The sequence below is a fragment of the Herpailurus yagouaroundi genome, unplaced genomic scaffold (genome assembly GCF_014898765.1).
Source record: "Herpailurus yagouaroundi ecotype Mexico unplaced genomic scaffold, PumYag 140, whole genome shotgun sequence".
Taxonomy (NCBI): domain Eukaryota; kingdom Metazoa; phylum Chordata; class Mammalia; order Carnivora; family Felidae; genus Herpailurus; species Herpailurus yagouaroundi.
The window spans coordinates 58,268,031-58,278,915 of NW_024412395.1; the positions used below are offsets into that span (position 1 = coordinate 58,268,031).

Genomic DNA, 10,885 nt, shown 5'->3' on the forward strand with positions numbered 1-10,885 from the left:
TGGATGGGGTGGGGAGGTTGCCAGTTCCTGCGGTAGCCCATAGATTTTTGGCTGCAGAATAGTCCAGAGTTATCATTAAATCATTGTATTTTAGCCACTTGAAGGAACCACTTAAAGCAGATTCTGACGTGCAGAAGACCAAGTGTTAAGGATCAACAGAAGTTTGAGCAAGATTCAGTAGCACACTGGGCCTTTTTGTTGTTTGCCACATACAGGCCTGATTAAGGACAACATGAAGCATTCAGAGCAGCAGTTTACACTAATCTTTGCCCCTGCGCAAAATCTTAAAAAACACCCAACCGTTTTTAATGTTGGTTCTAGGAGGGTAGTGTATTCATAGAGCACCCACATAGAAAGAGCATTAGACTCTGGAAGTTTGGGGAAGAGATGAAAGGCATGCTGGATGGTGTGACAAGGAACAGGCTCTGACCTGGATATTTTGAGGACGAGAGGATGAATCCCCATGGAAAAGGCCCACAGGCTGTGTATGGAACATGCAGGAAGACATAGGCTCTCAAAGTCCATTAGGTCATGATTAAGCATGTCAAACATTTTGATCCTGGAGCAGCAACCCAAGAAAAGAATGTAGTAGTATGAACAGCCTCATAAAGATGCCCAGCCAAAAACCACCTACATCCGTTTTGAAGCCCAGTGCACAATGAAAATGTGGGGGTCCTTTGTTCATAAATTATTAAGAATTTGAAAACAGTGACAGCAGAGGATTAAACCAAGCACCGGGACCCTTCTGTGTGCAGAGCCTTGTGTGACCACATAGCTGCCTATGAAGTTGGCCCTGTGTCTCCAGTAGAGTCGATCCAAATGTATAGGGTGCTGAATCATCAGAACTCTGCTCATTCATTTTACATAGCAGTCAGACAGAGGATTTTGCCTTCTCCACAGAGCAGCATGGCAGCAGGAGAAAAGGGTGGGCTGGACCTCCCTTGGGTCCACTCTGAACAAAGATGTCTTCACTCTGTGGTGGAGACTATTTTCCTGTTCCTCTTCCTTCCTCTCCTTCAGGGGTGGAGTCCCTATTTTAAGCTATCTGCTAGTATCTATGCCTGGTCTGGAGCTGCCTTGGTTCTGTGAAAAGGTTTCCCTTACACATGATTTCTTTCCCGCCTCCCTTCTTCCTAGCAAACACATAGCTCTTTAAAAGATTCTGATTTTTTTTCTTTTGGCAAGTTCTGTGGGCTTTTATTAGATATACACTGTAATTCCAAACTGTGATTACATGATGTCTGGCTTTCCCTGAACTCAAATTTAATATCCTGAAAAATGGGAAGCTTTATTGCAAGGCTGAGGTATACCAGGAGTGGGGGACCCGGGGGTGAGTGCTTGAGGGTCTGCTGATTGCTTTCAGTTCACCTCCTAAAATCACTAGCTGGCTGTGGTTTGATACTTGTTAACCTCAACTTTGCCTTTTAGATGGACTTTTTCATCCTCTTGAGTTTATTATACAATGGTTGTAAACATTTTTCTAAAAAGACAAATTATTTATAGCTCTACAACCTTAATACTCCAACTGTTTTCACTTTTCTGTGTTCTCTTATTGTCTGGGATTATATTTTTGATTGTTACATTCACAATGGAGTTTTAACTTTTTGTTCTGTAGTTGAGTTTTAATTCCTTTTACACTCATAAAGGTAAAACACATTTATAAACTTAATGAAGATGAATGAACAATAAAGCACACAAGAAGCCTTAGAATTGCCTGCAAATGGAAACCAAAGCAATAATCATTTAGAGGCAGAGAGCCTAATAAAATAGAGCTGAAGTGATCTTAGCTGTTACCTGGTTCTGTGCCTTTATTTTACAGAAAAGGAAACTGAGACACAAAGGTTAAATGACCTGCCACACAGCTCCTAGGGACAGCCAGGACTAAACAGTCTGCAAATGACTGTCTTTTTGTTTGTCTTGTTGTTTTTTTACATACGCTGAAGAGTCCTATTTCTGCACTAGTGTGGGACGTAAGTTCTCTGAGTGTCTGTCCTTCATTTGTGATATGGGGGAGTTGCAAGAGATGCTCTTAAAAATTCTTCCAACTCAAAACTTTGAATTCAGCTCGAAATGAACACAATTGGACCCCTGCCTAGTCAGCCCAGAACTGCTATTACACACATCATGAAAAATGTGGTACCAGTTATAACAGTCACTATTTTAGCTAGATGTGTTGTACAGTGGCTCACCAGATCCTTAGGAGAACTTAAGACTGGATCTGAGACAAACGTGCCAGCACGTCTGCTGCCAGACTGCTCCATGAGCCAGTGGCGTCGTTTTAAAATTATTTACTCAGAGAAAAGCCAGAGTCTTAAGCAAACAAATGGAGGGATGATCCTGTTCTGAGTGGAGCAATCATCCCCTTTGGCCTTGCAGAGCACTTTTGTTTGAATATAACTTACTGTCAAGTTAGTTAACACACAGAGTATACAGTGTATACTTAGATACAACACGCAGTGCTCATCCCAACAAGTGCCCTCCTCGATGCCCATCTCCCATTCCCCGCCCCCTCCTCATCGATCCTGTTTGTTCTCTTATGGTTTGACTCCCTCTGTAACTATTCAGAGCACTTTTCAAGCGGAGAGAGGCCCCCTCTACTGGTGAGATTCATCATCCACCAAAAAGTCGGAATTTGTTAAGTTTATGAGAGATGGTGGCGGGACAAATCAGAGGATCAGAACAGATTAGAGTTGTAAGGAAATGTGAATACCTAGTCTAAATTCTCAACTTTTCAACCAAGGAAACAGAGATCTAGAACGTTTAAACTTCTCATAAATGTGTTAGGCAACATTCTACTGAGGAAATTTTCACAGTAGGTAGCAAAAATCTCTGTATTCAAGTGTGAAGTTAGGTTTCTGAAAATAGAAGCCCTTGACAAATACTACTGAATCAATTATAGGTAAAAATCCCACTTTTTAGAGGGAAGAGGGGAGTTCTTCCACACCCTCACATGGAGTTCTGTGCTCCATTTGTCTAAACTAGGTATCTTAAAACTCTCGTCATTCAAGTACTACTGACATCTTCTTGCCACAGCCAACTCCGTGCTGTGTCTTATTTAATATTTTTCTTTCAATTAAGTTGTTTTTTATTTTAGCCTCATCTCATGCAGAATTCATGAAATTTTGATGTTTGTGTGTGTGTACACGAATGCAATAAAATAAATATATGGCTATTAAAAATATTCTTCTGTGTGCCAACTAAATTCATCTCCTCATTTAATTATTGTGTGTGTTTACCACGCTTTACGAAATACTGAGATAAATCTACTTCATGTTTAAGTCATGTAAATACAGTAGTCATAATTTCATGTTTTCATTAAAGGCAACTTTTTTTCTTTCTTCGCCAGGTCTTTCCTTCATGCTTTACCCTCTGTCATGAATCTTCCTTCATTCCCATTTCCATTCTCTCAAAGTCCTTTGGTTCAATATTCATATTTCCTCTTCCCCAGTGAGGTGAGGAAAACTTTCCCTCTGTATTGCCCACTGGGGACCCTGCTTCATTTGATACGAACTCCAGGAAACCGTATTGAAACAAACTGGTAATTGACAGAAGGAATAAAAAGACCTTTGTATTCTTGTCTTTTTCTAGGAATTGGGACTTGAGGAATATTGAAAAGTGATGTTATTTCTATTTCATCCTTAGAGTCAGTCTTCTCTGAGGAAATGGCACATAAACACAGAAAGTCCAATTTATAAAAACACATTTAATAAATTATTCCTTGAGGAATATAATGGAGAGTCTGTTTTTGTTTCGGGCACTGCGAAAGCTGTAATACCTGTAGGGGAGAAGGAAGATGAGAAAAAGGCTGATCTTCATGAAATCTTTTCCCTTATTAAACATTCCTGTGTTATTAATTCAAGCTTTGTTTCTTCAGTAATAAAGGCGACCATTATACATTTATTGCTGAGTGAATACACTCAATTCCCAGCTAGTTATAGCTTGGTACCATTGTGAACCCCCCGTTATTTACAGTGGATTATTTGTATTGAAGGTGATCCGTATAAGATCTCGATTGAAACCTCTTGTCATTGTAATCATTTTCTTTGCTTTAACTTATTATATCGTTTCTGTTGGCCCTTATTGAAAAGTGAATAAATAGCCTTTTGACACATAATTTAAATTTTGGGGCAACTTTATCCCTAAAGATCTCAGAAAGAGTTGCCTCAAATGTAAGCTGTTTTATAAGGATTTCACTACATAAAGTTATAAAAAAAAAGTCTTCTTCCAAAGGAATGGATTTCAGTGACTGAATTCTCCTTTTGGTAACATTTGCAAAGTAGTTTCAGAATCATATAGAAAATTTATACAAAATAGCCTGTGAGAACCCACAAAAATGAAAACTAAAGTTACAGCAATGTAATTCTATATACCTTCTTATTCTGGGAAAATTTAAGCACTATTCAATCCTAACAACAATTGATCTTAAAAACATTAAGACTCCAGAACCCATAGGGAGGAATGGGTGCTCTGCATTTACTGTGGCTCCCCAAAAGGTTCTTTCTGATGGCAAACAGATGGGAACCCCACAGAGAGTCAGATTTCCGCTGCAACTATCACAGGGCTATACCATGCCTTTGAAATGACATCAGCCAGGAAAACAGTGACTAGAGTTTCAGATTTCATAGAAGGATTTTGCCTTGCTCTGTGTAGGCCCAAAGATAGCAGGAGGGGGCAATAAATTCTGTCTGAGAACCTCTCCTGGTAGATGTTTAAAGAGATTATATGAGTAAATCAACTGTCCCAATCCCCCAATGTGATATGGACCATCCGATTTGAATTTGAATTTTCTCCGTCTTCCTTCTAGAGAACTGATGTAAGCCAACAACTCAGGATAAGTTGGGCCTGATGGGTGGAATGCTGTGCTGTGGAGATTATAAAAAACTAAAGTATTTATTTTTTATGAAGCTTTTCCTATAACGAGGTTTATGACTGGAAAGGGCCAAAGCTGAAATAGTGCAGTACCTGGATTAGCATTTCTCACTGGAAAAAAGATTAGGTTGCCTCACTTTAACACTTAGGTTTACTATATATGAATAAATGCTGCCATTGTTTTCATTTTCATTTTTATGCTATTATTATTGACCTTTTCCTGAAACAACTTACATGGATGTGGAGGAAATTCTAAAATTGAGGAATATATTTTCTGTATGAGTCACGATATGCATTGGTGTTTATCTTGTGGTTCTGCCAAGAAACAGTGAGCAAGCTTGGACTTAGGGCAGCTCATTTGGGTAGAGCAATGTAATTCTCCATTTACTTCTACCTAAGTGAATGCTCTCCCAAGAATAGCACACCCAATCTCATGAGTAGCTGCTACAATTTTCAAAAGACTGCATGAGCATTTAATACTAATGAAGGCAAGTTTTCAGGCAATTCTTTACAAATGTTGACTAACTTTGTCCCATTCACTTGAATCTAAGGAGGGATGTTGGGTCTCAAGGAAGACTGGATGACTAAAGTGTTGGCAATAAGCATAAAAATTCATCACCCCCTGAATAACACTCAAATTTGTATGACCTAAGTATAGGGAGTATGGTCTGGGTGCCCTCAGGCAACAGTAACAACAACAACAAAAATCGGACTCAAACAAGTTTAAACAAGAAGATAATCTATTTTCCATTCTATATGAGACCCAGAGGTAGTTCAGGTTCTAGGGGAGGTAACATAGTGGCTCAAAGATATAATCAAGGACTGCAGTTCTTTTCTTTTTCCTTGGTATCTTCAAAGTCCCCTTCATCCTTAAGTTAGTTTCTGTCATGATCATAAGATAGTGGCAGCAGATTCAGATTAACAATGCCCAGAGGAAGAGAGAATCCTTCTTATATCATTTTTTTTAAGGTGAAGGAAGCTTTCTCAGCAGCCCTTCATGAGACTTCTGTTGCCTTGGTAAAGACTGGACCACATGCTTACCCTTAAATTAATCATGGCAATGGGGAGTTATAACAATGGGCTTAGACCAGGGATTTTCAACCTTGGATGCATTTTGAAAGTTGAGAAAAAACTGATACCTGGGTCTTACCTCTAGAGATCCTGGGATGCAGCCGGGGGCACTGAGAGTTCTAAAAACTTCCAGGTGACTCTAATGTGCAGCAAAGCATTTGAGAACCATAAATTTAGACCAAATGTCTGGGGAGTGGAGACAGAGTAGGGGTAGGAATGGATAGTGGATTATAAATTACTATAGCCACTACATATTGTTGTATTTTTAATGTAAATTTTGCACACATGGGATTGGAGACAGGTTTGGAGGAATCCATGTTTATAGGGAGACCAAATGAATGTGGTCTATATTAGAAGGGCAAATTTGGATGCATCCAAAGCCAATCAAAACCACTTCTGAGCATGGTTTTGATAATGCACTTAAAGAGTGATTTTTGACTTCTGTAAAGTATAGTAAACTAAGAAGTGATGACAGTAAATGATATGAATCTTTCAAGAAAAAAAGTATGAGAATACTCTTAAATTCTGGTCACCCACTTAAAAAAATGTCCATTACCAAATAGTTCTAGAAACTTCAGTATTTTTCACATTCCCTCTTTGAAAGCCAAATATTTCTTAAGAATTTTTGAATGCATGATACTAAAATTCTTTTATTTTTTGAGAGAGAGCACATAAGTGGGAGAGAGGCAGAAAGAGAGGGAGACAGAGGATCTGAAGTGGGCTCTGTGCTAACAGCAGAGATGTGAGGCTTGAACTCACAAGCAGTGAGATCATAATCTGAGCTGAAGTCAGATGCTCAACCAGCTGAGCCACCCAGGTGCCCCCTAAATTTTTTTTTTTTAAGTTTCACTACAATATGGAGGGATCTAGAGGGTATAATGCAAGGTGAAATAACAGAGAAAGACAAATATATAATTTCACTCATATGTGGAATTTAAGAAGCAAAACAAATGAACAAAGAAAAAAAGAGACAAGCCCCAGACTTTTAAATACAGGGAACAAACTGGTGGTTGCCCGAAGAAGGGAGGGTGGACGATGGGTAGGACAGGTGGTGGGGATTAAGAGTACACCTATCATGGTGAGCACTGAGTAAAGAATTGTTGAATCACTATACTGTACACCTGAAACTAATATAACACTGTACATTACTTATATAGGGATTAAAAAAAATAAAACTAAAAAAGTTTTCATTGGTTTAAAAGCTGCATGCAAATAAACCAGAATATCCCAGACTGAATGCCTTAAAAAAATTCAGATGCTCTTTTTCCAGTTATCCACTTTATATAATCTCTTTAGGTTGCATATCCAGATCATTTTATTCTCATACAGACTGTACCCCACTCCCCCCACCCCCATATGTCCAGCATGTGGCATCCACGTGGTCACTGTTATGTTTGTACATGTGGAACAGTGGTCCTCCACCTTGGCTACATATTAGAATCATATGGGAAGACTTTTAAAAAACTGACCCCTCCCTTCCATTCCCATCCCCATAAGTTGAAACCAAACCTTTAGGGGTTAGAGGGCCTAGGCATCTCTATTTTTGAAAAGTTTACCAGCTAATTCTGATACGGAGTGAGGACTAAGAGGTATTAGTGTAAAGGGGAAAAGGAGGTAGATAACAGTTCTCTTGTTCTTAGCTTGCTTTTAATTTTTCCTCCCCCAAAACTAAGCTAACCTGAGTAAGCAATCTTGTGGGAGAGTGTAAGCCTTTAAGGTCTTGGCTCAAATGGATTTTGCAAGTAAAGGTAAAGCTTTATGGAGCCTCAAAAGTCTCTGGTAACACTCTGTAAATACCTGTGGAAGCAGCTGGCCCTTTACTGTGATTTCTGAATAAGTACCTCATACGTAGCCCTTTGCACTTGAGGTGCAGGGAAGCCTTCTGACAGCTGTTTTTACTGTGGTTGGTGGCTAGAGACCATAATGGAGAGAAGAAAATCACTACCTTGGAGAAGGATCATAAAAAGTGACTTTTTAAAGAGCTGATGAAACAACAGGTGGGTCAATAATATTTGTGCCCAACCCAGATTGTACCACAGCTAGATTGTACCACAGCTAAATCTGTGCCTGCTGCAAACAATATGTGGTGCCCACCCATGTCCCCTGTGGCACACATTTGGAAACCATAATTTAGGCTGACGCTGGAATGTGCTGAGAGTTCTTTGGGAAAAGCTTATTCTACCACCCATTAAATAATCAGCAACATAAGTAATGAAAGTCATAGCTCTGGAAAAAGAAATGCTTTGCATTGATAGTGTCAGAATAATTTGGAAAATAAACCCTAAGAGGTGGAATGTGGTAAAGTAGAAAGAGCACTGGAATTGAGCCAGTAGCTGTGGATTTGGATCCTGGTTTTCCACTATTTGGCTGTGACCTTGGGCAAGACCTATTATGGTCTGCGAGCCCTGGGCTCATTGTTGCGGATGCATTCCAAATTTTTATCATAATACCCAATTTGTAATTTAAAAAATCTATTAAGTCATATCTACAATATCATAGAAGAGTCCATTTATGATTTTCCATTTTATATTTCACATGATTATTTCTAGAATAATTTTACAATTTTGCCAATCATCTCATTATAAATCTTACATTGTCAGAAAAATAGTTCTCCTTAGTTTCTGAAAAGGGTTAGTAACTACTTTCAGTGTCTTCGTCAGATTATGGATAGCTCACTTTTGTTTTCCGGCAGGTTGTCAAAACAGTTTAAATGTAATGAATAAGTACAAAAACACAAGGCCAGGAAACAAAAATGCTGTATTAAATGTAGAAAAAGCTTTGCCTTTCTAATAAACACACAAAGAAAGGCACTCCTTAACATATGTGGGCATGTGGTTTTAGCTTATTATAGAATCTTTTTTGGAGAAGTGTTTGTTATTGATTTAATTCCTGAAGCTTTCTTTTGCTTTACAGTGTTAGGGTGTGATAATCTCTTGCTATAAGTATAGTATTTCCTGACTTAAAGATGAACTAAACATCTTATCTTCCTCAGAGTATATATTCTCCTTTCCATATATGAAGTGCATAAACCCTAGGACATGGCTTTGTCAAATTGGGAGTAACTAAGACCAAGAGGTTGAGTCTTCACAGAATAATAGCCTCTGACCTTATGCAGCACAGACAGAAACACCAACCAGCCAATAATTTCCTGGTGAGTCTTGACAATCTCTTCAAGAGTCTGTGGACACTTTGTGGACATACATTTTACAGCAGTTGCCACGAGTGCTGGGAAAACTTTTAGTGATGTGTCTTTTATCTTAAGCATTTGCCTCTTGCACTAAAATAACTGGAAACATAATAGCAATAAATGTTTTTTCATGCACCTTATTAAGGTCCTGTTTGAACAGTACAATTTTAGTCATTTGTTATTTTGAACTGAGGGATCCAGTCATTGGCAATGATGTGTTTAATTTCACAAATGTGCAAATTCACTTTTAACAAGGACTTGGATTCAGTTTATATGTCCACCCAATGATATTTACAATCAAGTTATTGGCAGGTCCTATTTAAACTAATAAATGCATATCTTTCATTCTAGAAATGTATACAGAACTCTATTTTCTAAAAGTTTTTCCCTATGAAGGCAATTCCTTTTCTAATATATACACATTAGGAAGTTGTAGACAGGATTTCAATATGTGATAGGTCAATCTTGGCCAATATCCAAGGGAGCTGATTTTATTAAATAACCAAAAGAACCTCAATTTCTTTTGGATTCAAGTGTAAAGCAATCACCTTGTAAAGACTCATACCCTCCCCTCCCCCTTGCAAGGAGAATATTAAAACAAGACCACACTATGCCTATGACCAATTAATTACCTTCTGGCTAATGCCTGGCTCTGTTTTTCAATATAAAATGAGTATGGCTACAGAAAAGTAAGTTTCCTTTAGAGTTAAGAATCTATTTAATTCCCAATTGTCACAGAACATTTTTTAGAAAATACTGCACTCTTTAAAATTTCTGTCACTGTGTTTCTATTGCTGTCAAAGAGAAAAAGGTAACGATTACTGCAAGTGTACAAATAAAGCTCATTGCGTTCTGCAAATTATACAGATCCAGTGTTTTTGGTGAGTCCTCTTAAAATTTTCTCTGGCTTTATCAATTTGAGAGTCACTCTTTATAGATAAGTGTTGTCTCAGTTTGCAAAAAGGCGTGGTTATGGTTTCCAAAGTCACTTGGATAATCACAGTGCTACCTACCTGACACTTAGTGCTAAAGGTTGGTAGATCTGCTTGTGGCTTCAGCTGCCAGCTATCAGAGAAGTGTTCCTGTAATTGACAAAAGGGAGAAAATAAAAGATAAAATAGGGAAAGAAAAGGAGGGCAGGAAGGTAGATAGATTTTTCATTTCTTATCTTGTGATACATTCTGTGGCAGTAAACACAACTATCTCTTAAATAGACCTTTTGAAGGCAGAACAAGAAAATACTCCAAGAGAAAGGATTAAAAACTGGAGGTTGTCTTCCTTTTCATTGTGGCTTTGTCCTTTTGGAAAGTCTGCATGACCTCTCCTCCTAGTATTAAATAAAACACGGGTGTGAGGACTGATGATTCAATTTGGTGAGTTAGTTACAGAAGTAGCTCTGGCATCTGTTACTTCCACTCTGTTATCCATTACTTCTGTTTTCTTAATGGCAGCAGACATTTGATTAACTACTGAGATTTGGACACGAAGGGGATCCAAGGTGGGTTGTGAAGTAAGTCACATAGCTGCATCTCTGTTTCCTCTTTACCTCACCTGGTCCTCTGGCTCCAGAGTTCTGGCAGACTGGCAGCTGGAGGCATTCACCTCGGGCTGGAGAAGCTCTAATTATTTCAAGAATAATTGATGGGGCGCCTGGGTGGCGCAGTCGGTTAAGCGTCCGACTTCAGCCAGGTCACGATCTCACGGTCCGTGAGTTCGAGCCCCACGTTGGGCTCTGGGCTGATGGCTCGGAGCCTGGAG

General features: G+C 38.8%; 1 long non-coding RNA gene across 3 annotated transcripts; it reads right to left on the bottom strand.

Moving 5' to 3' along the window:
* Positions 1-3,683: 3,683 nt before the first annotated feature.
* LOC121030754 (uncharacterized) lies at positions 3,684-10,764 on the bottom strand. Of its 3 annotated transcripts, XR_005790392.1 has the most exons (3): positions 7,738-10,764; positions 6,020-6,126; positions 3,684-3,775 (listed from the first exon to the last, which is right to left on the bottom strand). It is a non-coding gene; the product is annotated as an uncharacterized LOC121030754 (long non-coding RNA). The 3 variants fall into 3 exon arrangements; XR_005790393.1 differs by having other exon boundaries at positions 3,684-6,126; positions 7,782-10,764; XR_005790391.1 differs by having other exon boundaries at positions 3,684-6,126.
* Positions 10,765-10,885: the final 121 nt, after the last annotated feature.